This window comes from Staurois parvus, unplaced genomic scaffold (genome assembly GCF_062004578.1).
Source record: "Staurois parvus isolate SC_StPar_1 unplaced genomic scaffold, SC_StPar_1.0 ptg000735l, whole genome shotgun sequence".
Taxonomy (NCBI): domain Eukaryota; kingdom Metazoa; phylum Chordata; class Amphibia; order Anura; family Ranidae; genus Staurois; species Staurois parvus.
This window is the reverse complement of record NW_028318531.1, coordinates 1,922,657-1,935,598: the sequence shown is the minus strand read 5'-3', so window position 1 is coordinate 1,935,598 and position 12,942 is coordinate 1,922,657. Positions and strand designations below refer to the sequence as shown.

The following is a 12,942-nucleotide window of genomic DNA, read 5'->3' as shown; positions in this document are numbered from 1 at the left end:
CAAAATCCTAACCGTAGATTCTTCCAAAGGCTCAAAAGGCTTGCGGATTAAAGCCTTCAGGACTAAGGATAGGTCCCAAACTGGACAAGTCTTGACCCTCATTGGTCTAGACTTGGAAAGAGACCTGAAGAAGTCCACAACAAAAAGAATTCTGCTGCAAGGGGACCTGCAGAATAATGCTTAGGGCCGAAGCCTGTACCTTTAGGGTGCTGATCGAGAGACTTCGATCTGCCCCTTCCTGAAAAAAATCCAAGACTGCCGGAATGTCTGGGGGCCCCTGCCGCTGACCCAAAAACCATGATCACTGCATGAGTGCGTGACTGATGAGTGCATTTGCGCGTGACTGATGAGTGCATTTGCCTTTGCGCACAAGCACAAGGGAATGAAAGCACTTGGATTTTTTTTTTTTTATTATTTTTACAGTGTCACTTTAATTTCTTTTTAGTAATTTTATTGCTGTCACAAGAAATGTAAATGTCCCTTGTGACAACAATAGGCATGTGACACGTACTCTTTATGGAGGGTTCTGAGGTCAATAAGACCCCAAATCCCTCTTCTGCCCTTAAAAGTATTTGATCACATGCTTTTCATTTTTAAAAATGGTGCCGTTTACATCCAGATAAATAGGAAGTATTGTAAGGTCATCGTTTCCAGTTCACTATATCACAGAGCCGAACGGAGCGGTTCCCCTCCTCGTTCGGCTCTGTGATCAGCCGGCAGAAGCGTGGACTGGTTGATCGGGTGTCTCAGTGGGGGTGTCCCCTCCAGATGCTTGTTTTTAGACCGTTGGCTCTAAAAAACGGTATCGGGATGATGCCTGCATGAAGCTACAAGTATCATCCCAGTACAACCACTTAACACCAAATGGCATACATGTACGTGATTTGGCATCAAGCGGTGAAAGGCAAGTATACCAGGAGGGAACCCATTCCTCCCATTAGAAGCCCAGCAGGAGCACAATGGCACCTGAAGGCGTACAATGTGTCTCCACAGCAAATCCAGTGAACAAGCTATAAAAAAAATGACAACAATCCCAATTTATAATTAGCTATTGAAGGTGCACATGGAGGGCATGGCACAGTTCAAACAGAAAATTTCCCAGCACACTTACCAGCTAGCTTGAAAAAGAAAAATGACTCAACCCAATAATTTACATTAAAAACAGAGATTTTAGTTGCAGACATTTGCAAATGTATGTGGAAGCCGCACTGCCTCACCAAGGCTCCTCTGTAAAGTGCGGTCCAACTCATAAATGTGAGAGTCTTCCTGTTGGAGCATTCACAACAGAAATAAAAATGGAACCAAAAGAAGCGATATACTCATGTTTCCACCAACAATCCTGTCTTGCATCTTTTCCATCTTCATTGGCTGGCATGAGATGACATCACTTCTGCACATGCACAGGAGCTAGTCATTCTGACACACAGAGACTGGCCCGGAGCCGTAGGCTGAGCTGTGCATGTGCAGATCAGGTTACAGAGCTGAAGATGACATCCAGCAGGCAGGTAGGGGCATTTAACTGCTTGCCATCCAGCCACTGTGGAAAGACAGCCACAAGGTGGCACCGCTGGGCAAAATCACGTTTAAAACGGGATATTGCAAAACAAGTAGGGGGGGCACACGAGGCACGCAACCGCCCTACCCGTGCTGCAATAAAACGGCCAGCGGTTTGTCACTTTTCAGGCCAAATATGACCATCCACCTCTCTAACAACAAACAGTGGCTGTTGTGTAAAGAAGGATGGGTTGACCACACCCATGGGAAAACCACGCTTTAGGCGAACAGGTCCTGCTGTCTATCCTCCGTAAAGGGGTACACCTTCTTCCCCGTTTTACAGTCGAGCGTGCACACACAGACGGGACAGCAGTAAAGAGCTTTGTAGTATTTTGAGGGGGAGTTTACTAAAAAGGGAGAAGACAGAATCTGGAGCCACTGAGTATGGCAACCACTCAGCTCCTTGTGTCCATTTCAAACCTTCACTCAACAAGCTGAAGTGAGAAGCTGATTGCTTACGATGCAAAACTACTCCGGATCCTGTCTGCACCCATTTTAAGTAAATTCCCCTCGAGGTAGCCCAAAGGAGGACTGTCTACAAGCTCTCTTTAGCCCATCACACAGTAAGTCCATGAACTTTTTTTCGGGTGACAGGTACTCTTTAATGAAACATCTGATCTCTCCCCTGTGCTCCACTTAATGGAATCCAGTGCAGATTGTATTGCATTACAGTTTTTCCCTGCCATACTGGTATACTTGTCAGATATACAGACGCCCCCATCCACAGACCTGGCAGTGAAAGGGTTAAAGGTGTCCAGTATGTCCCCCACAGAAAATCCAGTGAACAAGCTATACAGGAATTTGAAGCACCTCCATTAACAACTAGCTTTTGAAGTAAGGTGCACATGGGAGGGCATTGCACAGTACAAACAAACTGAAATTTCCCAGCACGCTTACCAGCTAGCCTGAAAACAAAACACAATTTGATCCTAACAATATACATTACAAAACAGAGGTTTTAGTTGTACACGTATGTGGAAGCTGCACTGCCTCCCAGCATCTTCTCCTGTGTCAGGCTATCTTCGTTGGTCAGCTTGGGATGAGGCTAGTCATTCTGGCATACAGAGACAGGCCCAGTGCTGTAAACTGAGCTGAGTATATGCAGCTCAGGTGACAGGACAGCGAGCAGGCAGGGAGGGGCATTGCATAAGAATGTGCAGGGGGGTGGGGTGATGGTAAACACATCAGGATTACCAGCCTCTTCCTTTCTTGAATGAAGACAGTGAGCAATTGCTGCTGTGTTTATTCATCACTGAAGCATAGTTTTTACTTTACTATGCTTCCGTTTATAAATAAATAGAAAGCAGAAGCTTCCTAATTATCTGCGGTGCACATGAGGCTTCAGAGAAAAAAAAGTAAAGAATCCATCCTCAGTCCCTTTTTCTGTGTCTCAAAAAAGATTTTGGTGGTCTTTTTGGACCCCTGATATTTATTATTATTTATTTCAGGTACTTATATAGCGCCATCAATTTACGCAGCGCTTTACATATATATTGTACATTCACATCAGTCCCTAACCCTCAAGGGGTGTACAATCTAAGGTCCCTAACTTACATTCATACATACACACACATACTAGGGACAATTTAGACAGGAGCCAATTAACCTAGCAGCATGTCTTTGGAGTGTGGGAGGAAACCGGAGCATCCGGAAGAAACCCATGCAGGCACAGGGAGAACATGCAAACTCCTGGCAGGAGGTGCCGTGGCTGGGATTCAAAACAACGACCCTAGTACTGCCAGGCAGAAGTGTTAACCATTTAGCCACTGTGCTGCCCACTGATATCTTGCCAAAGATCCCCTAACAGGGCTGTAATAATAACATTGCAACACAAAAAAAATGTCCTTATTCACAGGGGGCATCCCGCAGCAAATACCCATGAGAAGCTGTTTTAACCTGCTTGGGGATGCACAGATGTTCCATGCAGGCAGTCCGACTGATGTCCCAATGGACATCCATGAGGGATCCATAATAGATAAAACAAGTAATAAATGAAATAACAATAATAGATAATACATAAAATATTGACTTTATCAATAGAAATTATAGGTAAAATACAAAAAAAAATCTAAAAATAGATAAAACAATAAAAGATAATAATAAACAATCTTAATAATAAAATATTAACAACATATATAATCAATAAACTAAGACAATAATAAATAACAGATATAATAGTAATCAATACTATATTAATAGATATCAATAATAATAAAATGATAAATAAAAGTCAATAATAACACTAGATATAATCAATAATAATAGATAATAAATAAAATAATAGCAATAACAAATAATCAATGCAATAAATATTGATCAATAAGCTAGATATTGATTATGTCTACATGTAATATTGTTAATTTATTTTTATGCTTTATAATAAAAAAATAATAGATATAAATATATTCCATAACAAAAATACATTAAATCAAAAATAAAATAACAATATCAGATCTCATCAATGATAATAACCAATAAAATTATAGCAATATTAGTTAACCATTAGCCGCCCGGCCAATGGCCGTTTGGCGGCTTCAAATGTGTCCCTGCATTCCGGGTGCATGCCATTTGGAGTGCTCCCGCACATGCGCCGTTTGCGCTAATGCAGAGCGGCGCAGCAGTGCGATCTGTCACCGGCCGTGCACCTCGGACACGGCCGATGACAGATCCGAGTACCGACTCCCGTTGCTGGTACCATGTGACCTGCTGTGACCAATCACAGCAGGTCATATGACAGTTGTATACAATGGATGGCTTCATTCATGATGCCATCCATTGTATACTAGTGCCTAGCTGTGAATGGTCACAGCTAATCACATGCACATGTCATGTGATTAGCTGTGACCAAATCACAGCTAAGCACAAAAAAAAAAAAAAAGCTGAATGAATCGATTTCATTCAGGTAAATGCTTGCTTATAGCAAAGTAATTCTTTGCTATAAGCAAATTGTGTAAAAAAAAAAAAAAAAAAAATACTGATCACTTCCCCAAAGTAGTACAATGTTACTATGGTAACATTGTACTACTTTGGTCATAGTAAAATATGAAAAAAATCATAAAAAAAAGTAATAAAAAATTAAATATAATAAAAAAATTTAAAAAATTAAAAAAAATATATATTTTTTTTTTCATACTGTCACCAGTCAGTGTCCCTGTTCACCGCCATGCCAGTAATATGATGACGCTGTACTGCACTGGTGACAGGATGTAAAAAAAAAAATAGTGAAAATAATTTTTTTAATTTTTTCATTTTCCGAAAAATTATGACAAAAAAATACAACTTCAAAAAACTCGCCATTCCTCTTATGAACTACGTCGGACTGTCTTCTCTGCAAAAAGGGGTCATTTGGGGGATATCTGTACTGTTCTGACATTCTCGGACCTCAAGAAATTAGATTGGCTGTCAGTACTTCAGGATTGATCAATAATCAGATCTATACCATAGTTTGTGAACTCTATAACTTTCCTACAAACTAAATAATACATCCTAATTTGGGTTATTTTCACCAAAGACATGTAGCAGAATACATCTCGGCCTAAATTTATGAAGAACAATTATTTATTTGTAAACTTTTATAACAGAAACAAAGAAAAATGTGTTTTTTTTTTATTTTTGGTCTTTTTTTGTTATTTTAGCAAAAAATAAAAACCCCGGCGGTGATTAAATACCACCAAAAGAAAGCTCTAGTTGTGTGAAGAAAATGATAATATTTTAGTTTGGGTACAGTGTTGTATGACCGCGCAATTGTCATTCAAAGTGTGAGAGCGCTGAAACGTGAAAAATGGCCTGGGCAGGAAGGTGTAAAACTGCCCGGTATTGAAACGGTTAATCAATAAACAATAATAAAATATTAGCAACAGATAAAATCAATAATAGTATTGATAAAATATAATAAAATAATCATAATAAGTATAATCAATATTATTATTATTTATATCTTATTATTTTATGTATTGTTTCATCTCTATTTCTTCTTTAAATCTCTATTATTATTTTATGTTTTATATAAATAGCAGTTATCGCTATAATCAATATTAATAAACAATAAATAGAATTACATATAATGAAGAATAATAACAGAATAATAGATATAAATAATAATCATCCCAATAGAAATCAAACAATAATAATAGTACATCAAATATTAGCAGTAGATAGAATCGCTAATAACAGACAATAATAAATCCCCCCAATCACAGATAGAAGAATAATCGGAGATAGAAGGGGATCTCTTACCGGGCTCCCCGCTCCTGGCTCCGGTAGCTCTGGTTCTCCGTCCTCCCCTCAGCCCGGCGCTCAGAGGACGGTCCTGTGCGGCGCTGTGTCCGGACATCGGGGGGTCCATCCTGCGGTGGAAGTCCTCTTCTTGCCTCAGCTGGACATGCTGGGACTTGTAGTACTTGTGAGGGGCTCCCGCTTGTTATCTGAGATGGGAGAGATGTGATTGGACGGCACACACGACAAGGAAACTTTCCGTCGTCCCGCCCACTGAACAGAAAGCCCATCCATTGGTGGAGAGCGATCTGTTCTGAGGGAGAAATAAAAGACGGCGTCTGTCACCATGACAACAAGTGGGTGTGCCTATTATGGGAGTCCGCCCCTGTCAGTGACTTCTCTGGGCGTTGTTTTCCTCGTTGTTAGACATCCGGTGAGGGGCGGTGACTCTGGAACTAGATTTACATTTACTGTTAATGGCCGGGGGTGTGTCCCTCCTCCGGACTCCTCCCGCTCTCTGTTCTGCGTCCTCCTCTCAGCTCCGCCCAGCTCTGAATGACAGGGAGGTCCTGTGTGCGCATGTGTCTCACTTGTGACCCCGCCCCTTTTTCGATGTGGGCGTGGCTTAACCCCGTTCCCGGAAGTGCTGTGAGGGTGGGAGGTTACCAGACGGGACATGCTGTGCTTATATCTCGGACAGAGCCTCGGCCAGAGAGATGAGATCTGTCTTCATGGGGTGAGGAGAAGCTCGGCTGGTGGACTGCAAATCTCAGCATGGACCGCAGGGGGACTGAGAGACACAAGGGGGCCAGACTGACAGGGAGGCCGGTGTAGAGGTGATCTGTGTATCCCACAAATGGGGGCTGTTACATGCCAAATACTCTGCAGCGACATCCGACAGTGTCAGTGACATGGGGGAGGGGTGTCACAGTGACATGAAGGGATGGTGTTAGTGACATTGGGGGGAGTGTCAGAGACATGGGGGGAGCAGTCTGCAGCAACATCTGGCAGCATCGGACAGTGACATGGGGGGGGAGCGCAGTGTCAGTGATATTAAGGGATGGTGTCAGTGATATGAAGGGATGGTGTCAGTGATATGAAGGGATGGTGTCAGTGATATGAAGGGATGGTGTCAGTGACGGGGGTGGGGTGAGGTGAGAACAGTCTGCAGTGATATATGGCAATATCGGATAGTGTCAGTGACATGGGGGGGAGCAGTCTGCAGCAACATCAGACAGTGTCAGTGACGGGGGGAGGACAACGTCAGTGAAATGGGGGGAAGCGGTGACATGGGGGGGCAGCGATATGGAGCTTGCAGTGTCAGTGTAGTGACATGGGGGAGGCAGTGTCAGTGACGTGGGGATGACAGTGTAAGTGACACTGCCCCCCTCATGTAACTGTCTTCCCCCATGTTACTGCCCCCCATGTCACAGCCCTCCCCATGTCACTGCCCCCACCCAATGTCACTGTCCTCCCCATGTTACTGCCCCCCACCCAATGTCACTGTCTTCCCCATGTCAGGCCCACCCCCCATGTCACTTTCCCCCCAATTGCACTGTCCTCATCCCCCCATGTCACTGACCCCCCCCCCCCACATGTCACTGTCCTCCCCATGTCATAACCCCCCCACATGTTATGGCCCTCTATGTCACTGCCCCCCCCCCCCCCCCAATGTCACTGTCCTCCCCATGTCAGGCCCCACACATGTCCCTAACCTCCCACATGACACTGTCCTCCCCATGTCACTCATCCCCCCATGTCAGTGCTCCTCCATGTCAGTGCCTCCACTCATGTCACAGTCCTCTCCATGTCACTGCCCCCCCCCCCCTACACGTCACTGTCCTCCCCATGTCACTACCCACATGTCACTGCCCCCAAACATGTCACTGTCCTCTCATGCCACTGCCCCCCCACATGTCACTGCCTCCCCCCCCACACGTCACTGTCCTCCCATGTCACTGCCTCCCCCCCCCCTGCATTTCACAGTCCTCCCCATGTCATTGGCCCCCTCATGTCACTGTCCTCTCTCTGATCCATTATGCTCCCCAATACACAGCTTCGATCCATCTTGCGGGAGCGTCGGCGGCTAGTGATCCGTGGAATCAGCTTCAGCGGTGCAGCCTGTAAGGGGTTAACTGTGGCAGTTCTGTGCTAAAGTTGGCGATCGGCTTCTTCTGTCTGAAACCGGAACATGCGCAGTTGCTTCAGGGGAGACATTTCTTCATGGGATACATGTCTTGCTGCTGCTTCTACAAGGACCCTGGCAGGGTACAGGGAGGGGTAGTTAGTAGGATAGCAGGCAGTCAGTGGCGAGGTACAGGGAGGGGTTGTTAGTAGGATAGAAGGCACACAGTGGAGGGGTAGTTAGGATAGCAGGCACACAGTGGAGGGGTAGTTACTAGGATAGCATGCACACAGTGGTGGGGCACAGGGAGGGGTAATTTGTAGGATAGCAGGCAATCAGGGTACAGGGAGGGGTGGTTAGTAGGATAGCAGGCACTCGGGGTACAGGGAGGGGTAGTTAGGATAGCAGGCACACAGTGGAGGGGTAGTTACTAGGATAGCAGGCACACAATGGTGGGGTACAGGAATGGGTAGTTAGTAGGATAGCAGGCACTTGGGGTACAGGGAGGGATAGTTAGTAGGATAGCAGGCACTCAGGGTACAGGGAGGGGTAGTTAGTAGGATAGCAGGCACTCGGGGTACAGGGAGGGGTAGTTAGTAGGATAGCAGGCACTCGGGGTACAGGGAGGGGTAGTTAGTAGGATAGCAGGCACTCGGGGTACAGGGAGGGGTAGTTAGTAGGATAGCAGGCACTCGGGGTACAGGGAGGGGTAGTTAGTAGGATAGCAGGCACTCGGGGTACAGGGAGGGGTAGTTAGTAGGATAGCAGGCACTCGGGGTACAGGGAAGGGTAGTTAGTAGGATAGCAGGCACTCGGGGTACAGGGAGGGGTAGTTAGTAGGATAGTAGGCAGTCAGTGGCGCGGTACTGGGAGGGGTAGTTAGTAGGATAGGATGTTAGGATGCCCGGATGGAGAGGGGCTCACCTACAGGCACAGGACCCTGTAAGATAATTTGGGACTTCTCCTGTCCCCTGAGAGAGGCCCACCTGTACAGCAGGGAAGGAGCGGCCCAGCTAGAAGGCCTGGTAGCAGTCACCGGCAGCACAGGAGGGGACCAAGTGAAGAAGCCTGCACCCTGCCAGTAAGGGAAGAGGAGCCCTCTGGAGGGAAGCTGGATTTGTTCTCTTACCCAGGACTGTACACTCTGCAGTGACAAGCATTGGATTCCCTGCCCAGTGATGCACCCAGTACATGTGGATGAGGAGAGGAGTCCTCGGGGGCGGTCCTCGGGGACGCTGGCTAGCTCTCCAGAGGAGACATTTTGCTGTATAGACTTGTACATCATTGCTAAGGAATTTGCCTTTTGTTGCCGTTTCCTCGGCCATCCTATACGCCCCTCACCCCATCCAAGTTCTAAACCCCCTAATAAAACTTCAAAACGAAGCTCAAGGACTGGTCACTGCCTCCTGATGTAAGTCCGAATGGAAAATGTGTGATGCCTGGCTGTGCAGGACTATAGGGGGACCCAAATCTATTGCAACTCCTAAGAGGGTAGCGCTACATTAGGTACAAGTCAGAATGTTGAAGCCCAATGCTGGGTGTGAGCTGAAGAGAAGGACCTTTGTTCTATGTGTGGAAGCAGTGGTCTCTCTGCAATGGTCCAACACACAGGGCCCCTGCTGTGTCAGATACTGTATATGGCTCTGCAATCAGTGAAGCATGAGTGTCCTGCTGATTGGAGAGTACTGGTTCTGACTCAGCAGGGGGTGTGTCACACCCCAGGAGAGAGACCACTGCTTCCACACACAGAGCAAAGGTCCTTTTCTAGGACTGATACTCCACTCAGGCCGTGGCTGCTTTGAAAGGAAATGGAACTGTAAGATTTTGCACACCTTTGTTTTCTATGAATGTACTTTCCATCTTTTTAAACTGAATGTTCAGAACAGTGTGTGCGTTTGGGGACCCGCAACCCCATGTCATATAGGGCCACAGCAGCCGTGTCCATGCAGCCATGTGTCCCAATAGACTAAAATGGGGCGCTGGCATGGGGATGGATGCAACACCTGTGCACCCTCATGCCTGTAAAAGACGGGACATTGAGTCATTTACCTAAACCCCGGTCACATCGGGTGCCAGTTCCACTAATGCACTTTTTCTGTGCTAAAACGCATCTTTCCAGCACAACAAAAGCTCATGAAAATGATTCCCCTTTAACCACTTCCAGTCCGGACACTTTCACCCCCTTTCTGTCCAGGCCAATTTTCAGCTTTCAGTGCTATCACACTTTGAATAACAATTGCGCAGTCATGCAACACTGTACCCATATGAATTTTTTAGCATTTTTTTGAGACAGACAAAACTTTATTTTGGTGGTATTTATTCACCACTGGGATTTTTATTTTTTTTCTATATAAATGGAAAAGTCTAAATTTTGAAATAAAAGTGTTTTTCTTATAAAATTTTGCAAATAAATATTCTTTCTTTGTAAATCTTTGCCAAAATGTATTCATCGATCTTTTTAGTTAAAAAATAATCCAAATTAGTTTATAACCAAAAATTATATTTTTTATAAATTATTTTTACATTTTTATTTTATGTGGGTTTTTTTTTTAACATACTGTCACCCTAGCACAGGGGTCCTCAAATTACGGCCCGCGGGCCACCCCTTCTCCCACTGACACCAATGACGGGGCACTATTCCCCCCCCCCACACTGACACCAACAATGGGGCACTATTCCTCCCCCCACTGACACCAATAATGGGGCACTATTCCTCCCCCCACTGACACTAATGATGGGGCACTATTCTTCGAACTGACACCAATGATGGGGTACTATTCCTCCCACTGACACCAATGATGGGGCACGATTCTTCCCACTGACACCAATGATGGGGCACCTTTCTTCCCTCTGACACCAATGATGGGGCACTATTCCTCACACTGACACTAATGATGGGACACGATTTTTCCCACTGACACCAATGATGGGGCACTATTTCGCTCCATAAGACACACTTGGGGGGAAATGTCTGTGCGTCTTATGGAGCGGCCGGCCCAGTATTACCGCCGCCGTTGTAGTCCGGCCCTCCAACGGTCTGAGGGACAGTGAACTGGCCCCCTGTTTAAAAAGTTTGAGGACCCCTGCCCTAGCAGTACAGTGTCACCATAGTGACACAGTACTACTTGTGGAGGGTGATGAAGATTTTTTTTACACGGATTACTTTTACAGCCATAAAGGCTATAAAAGCAATCATTTCTCCTTCTCTCTTGCTGCATTCTTGCAGCCATTGAGAAATACTGTGAGAGCTTTGATTGGTCACAGCTTGTCACATGGTACAAGGCTATTGTGAACAGCCCTGTACCATGTGATCTCTGTGATCATTCACAGATTTCACTTGTAGTAAGCAATGATGTCAGAAAGTGACATCTTGCTTACTACTATTCTTGTGATCACTGATTGGCCAGTCGGTGATCACATGATTGGGACCTCACACAGAGGTCCCGTACAGCGATTGGTGTTCCGGATCGCGGTGCCTCGTCTTCCCAGGGAGCTCGCACAGGCTAAAATGGTGGGCGCCGTTTATGAACGGCAACCCGCCCCTGCACTGCCACCGTCCGGCCGTTTATATACATGGGCCGGACGGGAAGTGGTTACATCGTATGTAGCTGTTCACATTAGTGTGCTGCATTTGTGCTTCGGTTTGAAAAGTCCTGCACCTTCCATAGAATTCAATGGTAACACAACAAAAAACATTGAAAATGCACTGCGTTTTTGGGGTCACATGTTCAGGCTTCATGGGTGCATTGCTGGGTGTCAGGAAATCCTGTTTTGTGCAGTGAAGAGAGAGAAAGCCATGAGCCAGCGCAGGACCATGGAGCGCGGCACAGCCAGTCACCGTAACATTGAGCATGGGGAGTATGAGTACTGAGCATGGGCACCCCGAGCGCTACAATACATTCTTTCATCATTCTATGTAATATTGTGCCTAGGTCTGTCCCTTCCAAGTTTGCCAGTAGTCACATGTATATGCTGATGCTTTTTTCAAGTGTCTCATTCTTGTAATTGTATTTGCTTTTAATTTGCATTTGCACTGAACTTTGACCTCTGTACATCTTGCATTGATTGCATTTGCTGTGCCAGTGTAGAGATATGCTGCCCTCTAGCATTTGAATTTGTAAATGCCTTTAAATACAGTGGGAAAATAATGATTTGATCCCCCGCAGATTTTGCAAGTTTGCCCACTTACAAAGAAATGAAAGGTTTGTAATTTTTTTTATCAGAGGTGTATTTTAAATGACAGAGACAGAATGTTAACCAAAACTCCAGAAAAAACACGATACAAATGATATAAATTGAGTTCGCAGTTCTGTGACCAAAATAAGTATTTGATCCGCAAACAAAACATACTTGGTGGAGAAACCCTTGTTGGCAAGCACAGAAGAGGTAAGATGTTTCTTGTAGTTGGTTCCCAGGTTTGCACACATCTTGGGGGAATTTGGTCCACTCTTCTTTAATGATTTCCAAATCATTCTGGTTTCTTGGCTGTCGCTTGGCAACTGGAAGTTTCATCTCCCTCCATAAATTTTCCATAGGATTAAGGTCTGGAGACTGGCTAGGCCACTCCAGGACCTTAACCCCTTGGCACCGGCACCTCCCGAGCCTTTAAGGTTTTCAGAAGGCGGGTGGGGGTTTTAGGGTCATGTGACTGCTATGATTTGCTGTTACATGATCGGGAAAGGTCCCGATCACAAGAGGAGATCAGGACCTTTCCGTGAGTATTGGACGTGTGCGGGGGCGCGCGCACTCAGCGCGTTTTTTTTAATTGCACGCAAATGTGCAGCCACTCAGCGTCAAGGCCCAGATGTTTGCTTGAGCTTAAAGAGGTTAATGTGCTTCTTCTTGAACCTTTCCTTTGTTGCCTTGGCCATATGTGTTGGGTCATTTTCATGCTGGAAGACCTATCTTCAGTGTTCTGGTTGAGGAAAGAATACAATACATGGCCCCCGTCCATTGGCCCCTCAATGCGGCAAAGTTGGCTTGTACCTTTAGCAGAGAAACAGCCCCAAAGCATAATGTTTCCACCTCCGTGCTTCACTGTAATGCTT

The 12,942-nt window shown here is 45.6% G+C and overlaps 1 long non-coding RNA gene across 1 annotated transcript in view; it reads left to right on the top strand.

The window, feature by feature from the left end:
- The first annotated feature begins 6,401 nt into the window (after positions 1-6,401).
- LOC149445238 (uncharacterized) overlaps positions 6,402-12,942 on the top strand; it is a 144,484-nt gene continuing 137,943 nt past the window's right edge. Inside the window, exon 1 of the long non-coding RNA XR_016306429.1 lies at positions 6,402-6,505. This is a non-coding gene — a long non-coding RNA (uncharacterized LOC149445238). The remainder of the gene's footprint in view (positions 6,506-12,942) is intronic.